At 32.9% G+C, this 18,695-nt stretch overlaps 1 pseudogene; it reads left to right on the top strand.

The window, feature by feature from the left end:
* The first annotated feature begins 18,125 nt into the window (after positions 1-18,125).
* Positions 18,126-18,453, top strand: LOC129078882 (non-histone chromosomal protein HMG-14-like; annotated as a pseudogene).
* The last annotated feature ends 242 nt before the right edge of the window (positions 18,454-18,695 follow it).

The raw sequence follows: 18,695 nt of genomic DNA, 5'->3' as shown, positions 1-18,695 counted from the left end.
GAAAAAAGTTATAAATGTAAATGCTCTGGAGATATTTAAAGAAAGGTATCTCATACCTGAAATTGTCTTTAAGTTTTTTTCATCAATAATGCCTGGCTCTACATCAGAAGTAATCAATATTAGAGGAGGTAAACAATATTATCCTTTCCAGGAGAAAAAAAAAGACAGTAAAGAGAAATTCATGGTTATCTAAATAATGGAGTTATTAGACATGATTTTTAAGATGATTATGCTTAGTATGTGCAAGAATATAAACTCCTAGACCAAGAATTTTATCAGAGAAATTGAGATCATAGAAAAGATTAAAATGGATAGTCTAGAACTGAAAAAACAACAAACAAACAAAAAAACTAAATGTAGAAACAATAATGGTGATGGGATTAATAGGATACTAGATACAACAAGAGAGGGAATTAGTGCAGTGGAAGCTAGGTCAGCTATAACTATCCAAAATAAAGTAAAGAGATTAAAAAACAACAGCAACACTAGAGCATAAAGTATACAGTATAAAAGTTTAATATATATTTAATTTCAGTATAAGGAAGAAAGCAGAGCATAGCAATAACTGAAAACAGCTGAAAATTTTCAAAAATGAAACAACTTCAAATCATAAATTGAGGTATTGCAAAACCTAAGAGAAATAAATAGAATAAATATATATAATAAAACTGCCAAAATCCAAAATCAAAAAAAATAAAGACCCCCAAAAAACCAACAATAAAAAATAAACAAGAGACAGAACCATCAAAGTCACAGCAGTAAGATTTAAAGCTAACTTAGCAAATATAATGAGAAAATACTAAAAGCAGTGAGAAATATGTTAACATTAAAAGTACAATAATAAAATTTAAACTGTTGTTAAAATTATATGCTCATATTAGAGAAGAAGATTTAAAATCAGTAGCCTGTGCTTCCACTTTAAGAAACTAGGGTAAGTAAAATAAAATAAACAAATGGATAAGAAAGAAGGAAATTAACCTGAATATTATGTCTATTAGAGAAATTGCATTTATAATAATAAAAATATTAAAAAATAAATGATAAAATCAAGATGGCTTCACTGATGGGTTCCTGCAAATATTTAAGGAAGAAATAGTACCAATTTTAAGTGATCTCTTTCAGAAAATTAAAAATAGAACCTCTCAGTACTCATTATTTGAGGCCAGCATTCTCCTGATACAAAAATTCAGGAAAGAGAACAAGGAAGAATGCCCCTTACTGAAACATACCCAAAGATCCTCAACAAATTTAATAAATTGAAACTAGCAATATATGAAAAATAATATATCGTGACTAAGCAAGGACTGTTCCAGAAGGTAAGACTGGGTCAATATTCAAAAATTAATAAAATTCACCATAGTAATAGGCTAAATAAAGAAAACCAAATGTACATCTTACTAGATGCAGCAAAAGGATATAAATTAATTCAACATACATTTTTGATTAAAAAAAACCTTTCAGAAAACTAGGTACAAAATAGGGCTTCTTGAACCTAAGAAAGATTATTAAAGGAAAAAAATGAAACAAAAACTGTACATCTAACTTTTGCTAATATCAGTAACAGAACAAGAATGTCTTCTGTGACAAATCAATCAAACATTCTACTGAAAGTATTAGCCATGCAATTAGATGTCCATAAGGAAAAACAAACATACAAAAAGTTGACAGATATGTCTCAACTTAGACAAAATTCAGTGAAAATTGTTCATAGTTCTAAATGTAAAATATAAAACATTCAAAAATAAGCATAGTAGTGACCTTAGGTTTGGTGATGAATTTTTAGATATGATATCAAAAGCAGAATGCATGAAAGAAAAAAATCATAAATTGAAATTCATAGGAATAAAAGGAATGTTTGAGTAGAAGTGGAATATGTGACTTCAGCGCTTCGTGAATGTGAGGAGTTGTACCCATCCATTTCCTCCCACCGTCTGTTACCTGCAGCCGAACCCATTCTGGACCATGAAGTTGGAGGTTCCATCTGGGATCCTCCCACCACATGGAAATTGTAGTCCCCAAACTGACTTCTTTTTAAGAGAAATATCTTTCTTGTATAAGCCATTATTATTATTATTTTTTTACCTCTTTTTACCTTGAATCCAAAATTAATTCTGATACATGTTACTTTATAATCATTTCATTTTTTTTTCCTTCTTAACATTACTGTGAGCTCCTCAAGTGACTCCTGCACCCTTCACAGGGGTACAAAACTTGATACTCAGTTCCATAGTAATAATCAATAAGAACGCATTAGATTGATTTATTGATCATTATTTCACTTCCAAAAACTAAGGACAAGACTCCAAACTGCGGCAGAATTTTGAAATAACCCTTATGGGCAAGTTGGTAAACCATTTAAGGTTTACATTTATCTATCAAGTTTCACTGCACTGCTCTCTGTGCAAGTACAACGTCTCCTGCTTATCAAGGTATTTCAAATCCACAGAGCAAATATTTAACTCTATAATGAGTTCACTGTTAAGAGCTGGAATGGCTATTTGTGTCTCTGTTCATATATTGATATGGCAGCATTTATTGATTTGTATGCTCTGCTTATCACTCTGACATTAATCCTTATTAACACTAATGCAGCTTACCATAAGTCTAATTAAGATTCACTAGGATAAAAATGAGACTGGGACAATTCTTATTTTTCGCTTAAACCAGCTTGTCCATTCCCATTTGTTGGACTTGCCCTGTTCATCTGTTGGAACTGTTGCTCTTCATTAACTCTGCAAAATAATGTGTTGTTTTGATAGAATGGTGCCTGAGAAAATCAGACTGTATTTTAATAATTCATTTATCAGAATGGAGAAAAATGAGCATAGAAAGAGAATCAAATAGTGTCATTAATGTGATTAATAAGAATAACTATTTTTCAGAGATTTTCTTCTTATCTGGGAGTTTTGTTAGCTCTAAATCTAACTGCATGGTGCTAAATGGAGACAACCGTAACTCTTACATATCGGGGAAGGGGAGGGCGCGAGAGACTTTACTGTGATGGTGGGCCACTTAGTTGTACAATGTAAATTTTCTATTGAACGTTTTCAGACCTTAGCTGGTCATGGGTAACTGAAACCTAGAAAACCAAAACTACATGTGAAGGGGGGTTACTGCATATGCCTTCATTAAATTGCAGTTGTTATTGTTATTTAAAAATTAATCTAGAAAAATAAATAAGGTTTCTTCATATCTGGGTGGTGATTTTATATCCCATTTATATCTGTGGCTTGGAGCATTATTTATAGAACAGAAATATATGGCACCATATAGTGTATGCTGCCAGATGAGCCAGGTTTTATCTTTAAAATGTAAGAAAAGGAAAGTTTTGTGGGGAGCTGAACTGTCCATATTATTTATTGATATACATGCTACTACTCTCTCAGATGCACCAACTAGTCTAGATATTGGGTTTATTTTCATAAGAACTTGATAAATAATTGAATATGAGACTGCCCCTGCTATTCCTTTCTTGGACTCATGGGGCATTAAGAATTCATGCCTCTCTTGACCTGCAAGCTTCTACTCCTATTCCAGCAGCCCTGTGTGGCGTCGGAGACTTGTCGCTCAAGCTGAATTATATAGTGTTTTTCTGACATGCAAAATGTTGACCCATGGGAAGCCCCTGGACTCATTTTCATTAGTGATCTAAACACATTTGGAGAGTATGGTAGGAGGTAGGAAACCGATTATTTGCCTCTCAGCATGGCAAAACCATCCTTATTGTCACTGCCCACAGGCTTAGAAGAAACCAGCCTCCTAAATCTGACTACTGCTTTTTCTACGTTTCAATGGGCTGATCTGTGCTGCTACTGGGTTCTTGGCAATTGTCAGTGAGGGCCAGGTCTCCTCTGATTAATCAGACAGGACAGAGCCCCAAGGAACAGAGGCTGGTTCTTTGTTTTTGAGTTTTCACTTGCACCTGTCTTGAGCTGTGTGCAGAGTGAGAATGTCAGCCAGCTTTTAATAACATTAGATACAACTTTGTGTTGACTGACTTATCAGATTTCTTGTTCCTGAATCATAAGCATCTATGAAGCTGCTGTTAACATATTAGAAATTGGGGATCTGTTTCTCCCCTTTTTGGTGTTCAGGAATCATTATTGTCTTCAAGGCAGGGTTTAAGACTCAGCTTGACTACAGCACCCTAACATGTGCATTGTATTTTTATAACCTACTTTCGTTCGAGAAAAGCCATGATGTTATGTATATTGTAGCTTACAGTTAAAAAGTAGTTGTGGAAGAGGTGAGTGTGGCAGGGATGATATTCCATGATGGAACATATTGCTCTGAATATGTAAAGGTGAGGCAAAAGCAGCATCACTTCCAGACAGAATGATTTAGATAGATTCACACTATTTACAAAGGAGAAAAAAACAACATTTTTTTTCTTTCTCATGTTCCAGAAAAGGACTTGGTTTTCTGTCTGCAGCAATGTTTATCATTTGTCCCCAGCTTTCATCCATAAAGAATTTTTCCATTAGATAAATTTTTCACAAAGCTCAAATAACACAATGGAACACAATTGCCTAAAGATTATTGGAACACCAATCATATTAATTTATAAATGTTCCTGGGTTTGTTGAAGATGAGGCTTCAGCCTTAAACAGGGCTGTTTAGCAAGTGAGCCAAGCAACAGCAGGGGCTCAGACATTGAGCTCTTTTCTTGGGGTCCTGCCGAGATGATCATTGGCCATGGGCCTCCTATTGACCTGTGCTGCTGTTTTCCTGCATCTCTCGATCTCCCCCACCCTTCTCTTTCCATTTGTTTAAACCAAGAAAGAAAAACTTTTACTCTAGATCTCCATGTTTTTGATGTAGCTGGGGTTTCATTTTGCTGGGTGTGGCAGATTCCCCAGACCCAATCCACAAATGTTTGATGCAATGTGGGCTGTCAAAGAGTCTGCGTTTTTAGCATTGTTTGATTTGATTCAGCAATTAGGAACACACTTGCAGCGACACTGCTATAAGGGAAGGAAACAAGTTTTTTGTATATGCTTTGCAATCCCTTCTTTTGTCAGGCTGATAGAAAGATAATTGATATTCATTATCACATTTAATACACAGCCCCTGTGAGTTAGGTATTATTATTAACTGCATTTATCAGGTGGAAAAAAAAATAGAAAAGTAAGGTTAAGGAACTTTAAGTACTTGCCCAAGGTTACACAGTTAGTGCACAACAGAGCTGGGATGAAAACTCATGTTTGTCTGATTCAAAATCTACTGTGTCATGCTGCCTCCCCAGGTGAGATGTTGCCAAGATGCTTGCCAATGAACCTGGCAACCTCTCACTCTGGCATCCTCCCTCTCTCCTCTCTACATCCTTCTGTGACACCATAAGGACTAAATACCTATATATTTTCGGCTTTGTCCCAAATAATGTGGGTGAGGCCAAAGGAAATTGAAAATACATTATCTGCTCTCCAGGATTATGGATTTTATTGGCAAAGACAGGTGTCACATATAACAGTATATGCAAGGAATAACTGATAATAAATCTGATCGTGACTTGAGGCTAACCTGGTTTTGAGATAGTGACCTTTTCTTTTTAACTTAAAAAGTTGATGTTGCAGAGATTTCCAATTTAACAATAATGGCATGTCTCAAGGTCAAACATAAAATTTTCTTATTCTGGTTTTACCAGTAAAATGTCTAAAAAATATTGTCTCCTAAGTATTACGAGGCATTCTACTGCTGAGGGAATCCTTTGAAGAAAAGGAAATTTGAGTAGCATTTCACAATTAAAATCAAAAGATACGAGCAGTAAACATTAGCAGGTTAAGGAAACACTGATCCTTTAAGTGCACAGAACTGATGAAAACAGGGCACTCTCTGCTAAAAATACAGGAAATGAGTCATAGGTAACAAATACAATTCACACCCAAAACAGTCAGTGATAGAGATTCGCTAGAGCATGTTAGAGTTTTAGAACTTTAAACACAAAGTAATAAAATAATCTGAAAGACACTATAAAATAACTATGAAAGAACAAATTTAGAGCTGGGCTCTAAAGAGAAATTCTGAGGTGCTAAAATTGAAGAGAAGAAATCAAGCCAAAAGCATTATGAAGAAGCTGACACTCCTAAGATTTACAGTAAACTACAGAATTTAAAAGTTACAGGTGGGGATTCTAACACTGTGACCAGGGCAAGAAAACAGAAGCTTTGACCTGAACAGAGTGATTAACTTAGAACTGAATTGCTTGCGTAAATCCCAGGGCTCCAAGTTCTCCCCATCATTTTAGAAAAATACTTTGTGGACTATGCACTGGGTTACTGAGAGCCTCTGACAAATATGATTTATTTCCTTAGCTACAGCAGATACCCTCATCTATTAGTCTCCTTTGGGGAATACCTGAGCTGAAGTGAAAGACTTTTCCCAAACTTAAGCTCCCTTTCTAGGCTGATGCATGTCTAATGGCTGGGCATATGGGCATGAAGGCCTGGCTTCTCAACCCAACTCTGGACAAATCTGCCAGGTCACCCTCCCCCATGAAAACCCTCACAGGAGCAGGCAAGTCTGCTGGGAGCACATAGCTTGCATCCTCCTTCTCCCAATCCTGCATTTTTCTTTCCCTTCAATTGGTGCCGGTTCCAAAATCACTCCTTGTTAAAACTTTCCCAGGTAACACCGTCTGCAGAATATTTCTGTTAGAAAACTCTACACAAAATGATTCAAAAAAGCACATGAAAGTTTGCATTGTATTTCTTATCTTAGGCACTGGATGTTAAAGGAGATGGAGGAGGAGAAAGGGGGAAAGAAAGGAAGAAAAAAGAGAAAAAAAACCCTAGAAGATAAGAAATGAAAATCCCAGGACTTTGCACTGCATTGCTTTTGGTTCAAGTTCATGCTAACTGTGCAGTGAATAAACAAACAATAAACAAGTATATTAATCTTAAATTGTTCCTTAGTGAATGAAACCCCTGGACCCAAGTTGATTACAGGTAGGAAACTTCTATGTCATGAAACTTTAATATACTATGGTGTACAGACTTTTGAAAAATAACCTCACCAAAGAAAGGCACACAACCAAAAATTTAATATTACATGAAGAAATAAAGAAAACTCTGACAATGTTGAATTTCAGCTTACTCACATTTCCAGAAGAGAGCAGTAGTCAAGGAGAATTTGCACATTTTTTTCTTCTAAAAAATGGCTAACTGTAAAGGACTGCTCTATTTTTACATAGTCAGAGATAAGACCTATCTCTGTTTTTCCTCCTGATTCCCATAAGGACACCCTTTCTTTTCTTTGAAGAGTTTCTCATTAAGAATATTCTCTCCATTGTAATAGCCTGAATAAAATTATCTCCTTATTTGTCTGTTACAATTTGTCTTTCATTGATTTGGTGTCATGACTCAGGTAGACTTGGTTCTTGGCTGCAGGTCACTATTTACTCAGCCCAGGTAATGAGACATCTCAGAGCCCCTTTTCTCTGTCCCTGACTGGTGATCTGGGGACTTTACTGTACACCCAGCTCTTTTCCCATCTTCCTGACTTTTCTTCATCTGAGTCATGATAAGGAATTGATTTTGATTCCTAGTGATTACTCACTTGATTTATGGTACCAGCATCTTTTGTCCTCATTGTCTGATCAGGTGGCAATCTCTGAAAATAGATGGATGGTTTTAGAGATCTTATATCTATTGGGAGGAAAAAAAATCTGGTTTGTGAGCCTTTTCTGTTTTCCTGTTTGTTTATTTTGAGCTCAAATAAACTAAACATTTTCTGCCCACAAGGAAGTGTGTATTTGGATGAATAATTTTGTATTTGCGTATTTATGCTTGACCCATTGCTAAATTTTAGAATGGGAGTTATAAGCCTTTTCTCTGCATCTCTGTATGTTTATATGTCTGTAACTCAGGACCTTTATCTCTCATTGTGTGAGTGGATAATATTTTACTATTTCTACAGATATTCCCAAATGTGATTATGTAATGTTTTAAGTAGTCCTATTCTAGTTAGAGTAGAAGCAAATATCACTAATGTTAGTTAAATACTCCTAAACATTCCAGAAAATAAATGACACTCCTAATACTCTTAAACATGAAAAGTAAAATTTATTCTTATAACTCACAAATGTTTTAAAAATTCAAGTCCCTAGTTTAGGTAAATTTTTGGCAAATTAGACTAATTTAATATGTTTGGTTTAATAGCATTTGTATCTTCTCTGATTTGTCAATGTTAAGTATAATATACAAAAAAGCTTTTTGAAATTTTTTATTTATTTATTGGTTTTACAGAGAGGAAGGAAAGGAAATAAAGAAAGAGAAAGAGAGAGATAAGTTGTTCCACTTATTGATGGATTAATTGGTTGATTCTTGCGTATGCCCTGACCAGGGATCACACTCACAAACTTGATGTATCTGTATTGGGACGGTGCTCTAAACAAGTGAGCTACTTGGCTAGGGCAAGAAAGCTTATTTTTCTACTTTGGTTTATTTTATCTAAATTTATATAAGTTTGCTAATTGAATAACCTAGTGTTACTTCTGTCAAATGCTTAAGATTATGAAAAATGTAAGTTTCTGAAACTAGTTCATTCTAATAAATTTTATCTCAATATCAATTATATTTTGTAAAATATAGTTTTTGAAGACTTTTAGGCAACTAAAACACTTGAACTGTTGCTAAATTTAGGTAGTTAATGGATTTTCAGTTTATACCTAAAAGTAATAAAGGATAAAACATGAAAACATTAATTTCTAAGCATAATTTAAGTTCGATATGTTGCCTCATTTTTATTTGTCAAATAGTAGCTACATATTTATTTATATATTTACATATGTATTTCAGTTTTATAATGAATATTTTTGTTTTGGCACTTTGAAAAGTTGTATTTTAAAGAATATATATATATATATATATAGACATAGTCAAAATAGCTTTATCACAAATATTATACTAATATAAAACTAGAATTTTCCCCCTGTTAAAATGACTAAATAATTTTGGACTTGGTCTGTCATTAAAAGAAGCTGTACAAGACACTATGAAATCTGCCTAGATAACAAAAATTTTGTGCTTTATGAGAATAACTTCCCATGGTTTATATTTATTTTATTATATCCTTGATAATTATATTAAACAGAGATTTCTCACTCAGGAAAGACTAAGATAACTTAAAAATCACATTATCTCATTTTCTAATAATTTATTGTCACTTTGGATAAATGGGTGGTAAAATATTATACAGCCACTCATGATGTTGTTTTAATCATGTTCAAATCTCCTGACAACTTTTCTTTTTCTAAGATTTTACTTTATTTTTATAGAGGGGAAAGGAGGGAGAAAGAGAGGGGGAGTAAAACATCAATGTGTGGTTGCATCTCATGCGCCCCCCAACTGGGGACCTGGCCTGCAACCCGGGCATGGGCCCTACACTGAGAATCAAACCAGCAGCCCTTTGGTTTGCAGGTCGGTGCTCAATCCACTGAGCCACACCAGCCAGGACATCTCCTGACAACTTTCGATATATTGCTTTCCCAAATAAAATCCTAAATGATATCCATTTCATCAAAAACTGTCCTTTAAATATCCCAGAGGGTTCTTGAAAAATCTTAAAAAAAAATGTCTTTAATCTTTTAAAAAAGAGAGGTGCTAGAAATGATTAGTTTGATTTGATATATTACTACCAATGAATTGTGTGAGAGGACTTGTGAAATCAAAGGACGTGCTTATGCCTCCCTAGGTTAAGTTTGTATGGGTAAAATGGTATTAATATAAATAGTTCATAAATTGTATACTGTATGGAAAGTTCTTAGATATCTGTCAATGCTTTTAATGGGATGGGGGAAGAAAAATAATTTTCCTCTACCCTTCTAAGTAGTTACCATGAAAAAAAATTACATGAAACAAATGGATATGAGACAGATTAAAAAGAGAAAATAACCAATGTATTGTGCATGTACATATGGGGGTTCTAGGAAAACATATGAGGCCCTGTGACAAATCTGGCAGGTGAGGTTTATAGGCCATTCTGGACTGCAAAGAGGGAGGCAGGAAGTTTAAAGTCACGGTGTCAGCAGAGTTGGTTTCTTCTAAGATCTCTCTCCTTGGCCATAGAAGTAGAGAAAATTGGGGCACAAAAGACACCAGGAATTTGTGTACCCAGAGGAAAAGACTATGTGAGGCAGAGCAAGGGAGTCATCAGCAATCCAGGAAGAGCGGTTTCCAAAAAGGCCAAATGTACTGACACTTTAATCTTGGACATTTAGCCTACAAAATTGTTTAAGCCAACCAGTCTGTAGCGTTTTGTTATGACAGTGTTAGGTAAAGAAAAAAAGAAAAAAAAAGAAGAAAGAAACAAATAATAGTAGTATCTTTGTCTTAATCTTCTCTTTTCATAAGAATACTAGTCATATTAGATTAGAACCTACTCATATTACCTCATTTTACCTCTTTAAAGATCATATCTTTAAAGTCACATTCTGAGGTGCTGGAGTTAGTGCTTCAACATACGAATTTTGGGGGGAGCGCATAGTTTGGTCCATAATACTTCCTTGTCCAATCTCGTCACTCTTACTGGGATCATTCTATAAGAAATGAGTTGTAGTTTACTCTTTGTCTCAGACTTTGCTTTTCAGGAGTCTCAAACTAAAGCAAGTAGTTAAAAGACCTAGAGAAGAAAAAGAGGAAGTTGAAAACATTCTAAAAAATCTCATACAAGAGAAGACTAGGAGAGAATGAGGGAGAGGTGTTCGAAAATACAGTGGTTTACAACTCTAAAAAATTGAAGAATAATATGGGTTTTCAGTATAAATATTACATTGAATTTTGAGTAGGATAAATGAAAATAATTCATCTATAAAATCATTTTATTAGAGTAGATTAAATTGCTCTATAAATATATTCTAAAATATTGTAGCTTAAACTCTTTGAATCTTATTTCTCCCTCACAAAACCATCCAGGACAGATGCTCTTGGTTTACAAGCGGCCCTCTTCTATGCAAGAATTTATAGACCCCTATTCCTACCATTTTGTAGCTCTACCTTTGGGAAGACTTGTTGCCGCCCATAACTAGTCAGTGAAATGGGAAAGGTCATGAGGAAGACATACATACTTTCTTAAAAGCTGTTTTACTGTAGAGAAATTTGTCCCTTGGTCACATTTAACTGCAAGGGAGGCTGGGAAATAGGGACTTTTCAGGTGTCCAGCATAGTGTTATTGCTATAAAAGCAGGAAATGATAGATTTTGGTGGATACCAAATGGTTTTGCACCATGCATCATAGTGGTATTGCAGAATAAAAATTACAAAAAAAAAAAAGCAAAATAAAAATCCTGAAACTATATCATGTATACTAGAGATTATTTGCAAAGAGACAGCAATTACATGACAAGATAACTTGCATTAGAATCAAGCTTTAAATTTTTGAGTGACCTTCTCACTTTGAATCCTATAACTACATAGTCAATATAGAAAAGTGAGAGTGAATTAAAGTATTCATACTAATGAAGACATTATTGTATCAAATATACACTATTGAAAACTAAAACACAGGGTCATAATGACGAATTTGGGAGTAATTAAACAACTTGTATCTGAAATAGTTGAAAACAATATCCTTTTATGTGTTAAGAACTAATTTCTTGCTGTATTGAGGGATGTGCTGCTTTACATGGAAGCATTTGGATTTTATCATATCGTTTTCTGTATTTTTTGAAGTCATCTTAAAATCATCCTCTTTTAATCTGTTAGTGTTTTGATTATAACAATACATATTCTCATGTGAAATTATTTTCCATTTAATTTAATTCCTGTATCTCTTAAATATATCAAACTAAGAAATCCAAAAAAATGAGTACGTCTTCTTTTAGGTATATATAAAAATATTTACAAATAATATCTCCACATATTAGACAACAGAGGAAAAAAACACAAAAAATTAAACATGGATACAAAAATTGCAAACATAAAAAATAGTAATTAATAGAAAAATTTAAATGCCCTTCTCCTAGAAATGTATAAAATCTCTACTAAATCCTCTGGGAATAATAAAAGGAAAATAAAAACAAAAATCTAGAATTTCTAGAAAATAATGATAATAAAAAGATGTTAAAATCTATGGGATATTGCTAGATTAATGCTTAGAAGAAAATTTGTAGCATTAAATAACTGTATTAATAAATAAATAAACTGGGGGGGCGGGGAAAAGGAAGGGAAGGGGAAAGTCAAGGAACATATAGCAAGGACTCATGGACAAAACCAAAGGGGAAGAGCTGAGGGAGGGAAGGAGGGAAGGGGCAAGGGAAAGTGGTGGGGGGGGAGGCAGAGACAAATGTATTTGAAAAAATAAATTAAAATAAAATTTAAAAAAGACAAAAACAAAAAGAAAATAAATAAATAAATAAAATATCAAACTCACAAATTTGAAAAAGAAGAAAATAGTAAAACAAAAGGAAGCAGAAAGGATATAGTAATAAATAAGCAGACATTATGAATAGGAAAATGCAAAGCTTTTATTTGATAAGTATATAAAAAGATAACACTTAAAAATTAGGCAAATATACAACTCTAGTTTAAATAATAAAAAAGAAAAGAATATAGTAATTAAAAAATAAGGAAACATCAAATAAAATACAAAAGTGGAGCTCTTTGTAAAAAATTATCAGTAATTCTTTTGTACAATTCTATACATTTGAAAATCTAGATGATGTGGATAACTTTCTAGAAAAATATAATTAAGGAAAAGTAGCAGTAAAAATTATCTAAACTTACAAATACTCAGAAAACAATTTAAGGAATTATACAATAAAAGGCATTGCTCATGAATAAGTTTCAGAAACTGTTTCACAGGGCAATTCTATCAATTCTATAAATATCAGATAATCCAAAGAGGAGAAGTGATAATGAAAACTTCTAAATTATTGCATCAAGCAAATATGTTATGGGTGCAAAAATGTGATTGATAATGAACACAAAATAAAACTTACCAAATTTGAAATGTCAATATTGCTGCAAAAATATTAAAGAAAATATCAGCAGGGATAAAGCAAAACCCATTAAAATATATATATTGACAAACTGAGATAGACTCCAGGAATGTAATACTTTTTCACTATCACAAAGCCCATAATATAAGTTAATATAATAGGTTTATAGAGAAAATAATACATTGATCATGATACATTCTTATGAAGAACTTAACAAAATTCAACACATATATTAGAGATCTTACCTCCAAAACATTTTAGTGAAACATGTAGGAAAAAAGGTAACGATGAATGTGCCAACTCATAAAGGAATCGTAAAACTGTTGAAATATACTAAGTTATATTTGAAAATAATGAAATGAAAGTTTGTCTTTGTATATTATCATTCAACCGTAACAAAAAAGACTTAATTATTTTTGAGTTGGGTTATTATTTTGATTTGATTATCTTTGGGGTTAAACTTGATCTCTGCAAAGAAGCTGATTATATATACATGTTAGATTTTATATAATTTATATTTATAGATTTTATATTAGATTTATATTAGATCTATTTTAGATTTATACATTTATATATATGAGACAGAATATATAGACAAAGTATATATACACATGTATATATAGCTAGAAAATCCCTTAAAATTAAGCACTATGTTTAATTAGATGGAAATCAAATTATATTATATAGCCTCTAGAAAATATAAAGTACAGTATTTGTGAATCTATCAACTGGCAGATCAGGTAAAAGGAATGAGTATAGATATACAAATAGACTTAAATGCCTTTAATAATTTGATATATGATAAAGTAGCCATCTCAAATCAACAATTTAAAATTGAACAATTGAATAATCATCTAGAATAAGCCAGGGGGCAAAAGACAAATACCATATGATCTCACTTATAAGTGGAACCTAACCAACAAAACAAAGATGAAAGGAAAATAAGATCAGCAACACTGAAAGAAAAAAGAAACCAACAGAGACAACAGGGAAGAAGGGAGGAGTGGGCAGGGAAAAGAAGGGGAAGGGTCAAGTCAAGGAACATATAGCAAGGACTCATGGACAAAGCCAAAGTGGGGAAGGATCGGGCAGGGTAAAATGGTGGGAGGTAGGTGGAGACAAATGGTTTGGAAAAAAAATTTTTACAAATTGGAAAGAAAAGAAAGAAATAATTGTTACCCTGTAAATCAACGAATAAATTTGTTCTGTATACCTATTAAAAAAAAACAGTGAAAGAGGACATCAGCACAAACCCTGTAGAAACTAAGAGCACTATAAAGGAATACTGGGACCAAGTTTATGTTAACAAAGTAGATGACTTAGATGAACAAAATCTGGAAAGAAACAAATTAACAAATATTGAACCGAGAAGAATTAGAAAATCTGAACTTATTTAAGTAATGAAATGAAATAGTAATTTAAAATATTTTCACATATAAAAGCCCAAGCACTGATAGCTTTGCTAATGAATTCTGTCAAATATTTAAAAATGAAATAAAAGTCATCCTTCTGAAACACTTCCAGAAAAATTATGAGAAAATGGCTTCAAATTTGTTCTATGAAGCCAATATTATTTTGATACCAAGGTCAAAAATAGCATTAACATAAGAACCTATAGATCAAAATCCCTTCTTAATACACATAAAAAATCCTCAACATGATATTATAAAATTACATGTAACAACATAAAAGAAGGATTATATGCCATGACCAAGAAAGATTTATTCCAGCAATACAAAGTTTGTTTAGCATTGGGAAGTCATTTAATATAATGCAGCATATTAATAGTATAGAGAATAAAAATCACTCAGTAGATACAGGAATAACATTTGACAAAGTCATAAATCCTCTCAACAAAGTGTTGATAGAAGGAAACTTTCTCAACACAATAAAGGACATCTATAAAATACCTACAGCTAACATAGTTAATGATGAAAGACTGTTTTCCTTGTGATTAAGGAACAAAGCAAAGATGTTTGTATTTACCACTTCTATTTAATATTGTACTAGAGGTTAGAGCCAACCAAGTCAGGAGACAAAAAGATGTAAGAGATATTAAGATCAGAAAGGATTTGGGAAATCATAGTGGACATGATTCAATATGTTGAAAATTCTAGGTAATCCAGAAAAACAACCCCCCAATAAGAAACAAAGACCCATACTATTAGAACTAATAAACAAGTTCAGCAAGGATGCATATTCATGATACAATAGTATTTCTATAGCCAATCAATTATTATAAGACAATGAAAGTAAGTTATTTCATTTTTTAATAACATCAAACAGAATAAAAGACTTAGGAATGAATTTAATGAAAGATGTGTAAGATTTGTACACCAAAAGCTATGAAACATTGTTGAATGAAATTAAAGTCTAAATGAATGGAGAACCATTCTGCGTTCATGTATTTGAAAACTCACTGTCAATAAGATGGCAAGCCTTCCAATATTAATCTGTAGATTCAGTCAATCCTTTGTTTTGTTTCCTTTGTTTTTTTTGGCAGAAATTGGCAAGTTGATCTTAAAGTTACGTATAAATATAAAGGTATAAATATAACCTAACATAGTTAAAACAATACTCAAGAAGAACTAAGTTTAAAAAAACATATTTTTCAATTTGAAAACTTACTATAAAGGTACAGTAAACATTAAGATAGTGTGCCATTGGCATTCACATAGACACATAGAGGACTGAGAGTGTGGAAATTAAGTCTTACACTTACAGTTAATTGACCTTTGACATACATACCAAGGCAAATCAACGGAGAAAGGATAGTCTTATTACCAAGTTTTGTTAGGTAAATTAGATCTCCATATACTAAATGAATTTAAACACTTAACTCACATTATACACAAAAAATAAATTACAGTGGATAATAGAATTAAATATGAGCTAACACAATGAATGTCATAGAAGAATCCATAGTAAAAATCTTCACGACTTTGTGTTAGACAAAAACTTCTTAACTACAACACCTAAAGCACAATTCATTAAAAATTAAACTCTATCAGAATTAAAACTGCATTTCAAAAGACATTATTAAGAAATTGAAAGCGTATATTAGATTCAGAGAAAATATTTACAAATTGTAAATCCAATAAAGACTGTGTCCAGAATTTGAATTTGAATAGGCAATTGAATAAACACTTCACAAAAGAAGATAGACAAAAGGCCCATAAGCCTAGGAAATAAATGTTCCATATAATTTGTCATTGGGAAATGCAAATGGAAATTACAATGATTGTGCCACTTTGTGTCTCCTAGAATAGCTAAAATCAAAAAGACAGGCAACAAGTATTGATGAGGATATGGAGAAATTGTAACCCTCATGTGTTCCTGGAAGCAATGTTAAATTGAATAGGCATTTTGATATATAATTTCAGACTTCTTAAAAAGTTAAATATAAATTTATCATATGACCATCAATTCCATCTCTAAGTATCAATTCAAGAAAATAAAAGCATAGGTCTACAACAAGACACATATTGAAATACTTAATAGCAGCATTATTCATAACAACCAAGAACTGAAAACAGGCCCATGAAATGGTGAATGGATAAATAAAATGTTGTATGGGAGCATGATGGAATATAGTTCAACAACAATAAAGGTAGAGAGTACTAAAACATACTGCAATGTGATAAAACTAAAGACATGCCAAGTCTGGAATAAGCAAAACTTTCTGAAGGGCCAGATGACATCCATATATTGTTTGGATTTAGCAGTCTATAAAATTTTTGTTGTAACTACTCAACTCTGACCTTGTAGTGGGAAAGTAGTCTTAGATGCTACAGCAATGAATGAGCAACATAATTTTATTTACAAAAGTAGGGCTTATAAAAGATTTGCCTGTGGGTTAGTTTGCTGAGTTCTGTGTTAAGAGAAAAAGCCAAATACAAAAGGCCACTTAGTGTATGATTTCACATATGAGATACCCAGATATAGTAAATCTGGAAATGGGAATTGACTGTGAAAGGCATTCAAGGGATCTTTTGAGGGTAATAAAAATATTCTATACTCTTCAAATTTACTAAAAAAATCTCTGACTTATAAAGTTACAATTGACCAATTGTATGATGTACAAATTATATAACAAAAATTAGCATTTGTTAAGTATGGGTAGTACACATTTGATTGTAATATCATTTGGTACACTTCTCTATATTCTTAAAATATTTCATAATTACAATATGAAAAGGAAATTGTGTTAGGTTCCAAACCCATATATTGAACATAATTAAAATATAAGACCCAGAGAAGCTATATTACTTATTGAGAATTGAATAACCAATTAATGCAGAGTCAAGGCTCAGATTCAGGCCTCCTTATGTTCACTTCTTTCACAATCAATTTCATTGCTTTATTTATAGACAGGGGAAAAAACACCATAGAGGCATCAGAGATTATTGTGCTTTGTTCTCCGCTTCCTTTCCTCATTTCTCCATGTTAATCTGTTTCATAAGAAACTAGCTCACCGAAAAAAGAGTGAACTAGAAGTTTAGAGGCGTTATATTTAAACATTAGATACATAAATGCTATCTTTAGGTGGCATCTTTGGTCCCTGATAACTCTCTGTAAATTTTTTGTTGTTGTTGTTTATCTAATAAGATTTTGGAAAGACATTTTCATAGCATCCTAGATTTTTTTTTTTTAAGTTATCTTCCTTCAAACACTTAGTGCAGGTTAGGTCCTAATTCAGTGAATCAGCTTCACAGGGGTGTGTGTGATTCTTTCATCTTTAAAACACCACCCCCCAAAGCACTTTAATTCATCTTTGTTTACATATGTTTTGAAAGTTTTAGAAATATTTAAATGTTAGAATAGGTCAGAATACTAAAACAAAATTCGATGGGAAGTTCAGTACTCATCATAGTTATTATTCATATGATTGCATTCTATTTATGTTTGCCTTTGACATTTCTTTAAATTGGAAAATGTCATTAGTTTTTTTGTTTGTTTTTTAATGTTGTTTTATATATCTTGTTTCCTTGCTTTGTTCTAGGATACTCAGTTTATTTCTCATACAGGATATACAAACCATATTCAGCAATCTGTATCCCAAAAGTTTTGTGCCCAAATAGTTTCTTAAAAATTGTGTAGTGGTAGCGGCCAGACAGTTCATGTTTGCAAAGGTTCTCAGTGCGCCGTGGCTCTCCGCCTGCGGCACACACCAGCCCCTGGCCTGGTCTCCATGCCCGAGGGGCAGGCCAGCTCTGTTGAGGGGACAGCAAAGGGGGAGCCCAAGAGGAATTCAGTGCGGTTGTCAGCTAAACCTGCTCCTGCAAAAGTGGAAACCAAGCCAAAAAATCCAGCAGGAAAGGATAAATAGGGCAGACCAAAAAAAAAAAAAAAAAAAAAAAAAAATGCAAAGGGAAGAGAGAAGGTGAGCAAGGGGAAAACAGGCCAAAATGGCTAACCAGGAGCCTAACGAAGATTTACCTGCAGAAAACGGAGAAACAAAATGCGAGGGAAGTCCAGCCTCGGATGAAGCAGAAGAAAAAGAAGCCAAGTCTGATTAACATCATATATTGTGTCTTACTGATGGTCCCTCTCTCCCTTCTTGTACATTCCAGAGGAATATTTTTACCAACTATTTTGTAAATGCATGCATTTTGGTAACTCTAAGAAACACTTTAAAGAAGGAAGGAATTCCACCTCATCCCATTTTTAAATGTGTAAATGCTTTTTTTTTTTTTTTTTAAGGAGGCGAAATCATTTACTGGTTGTTTATTTGTTGGCACAACCAGAAGACAGTTGAATA

The sequence above is a fragment of the Pteronotus mesoamericanus genome, unplaced genomic scaffold, assembly GCF_021234165.1.
Source record: "Pteronotus mesoamericanus isolate MK-2021 breed Mesoamerican mustached bat unplaced genomic scaffold, CSHL_Meso_final contig_74, whole genome shotgun sequence".
Taxonomy (NCBI): domain Eukaryota; kingdom Metazoa; phylum Chordata; class Mammalia; order Chiroptera; family Mormoopidae; genus Pteronotus; species Pteronotus mesoamericanus.
The sequence above is the reverse complement of the archived record's forward strand: the minus strand, read 5'-3'. Positions and strand labels throughout refer to the sequence as shown.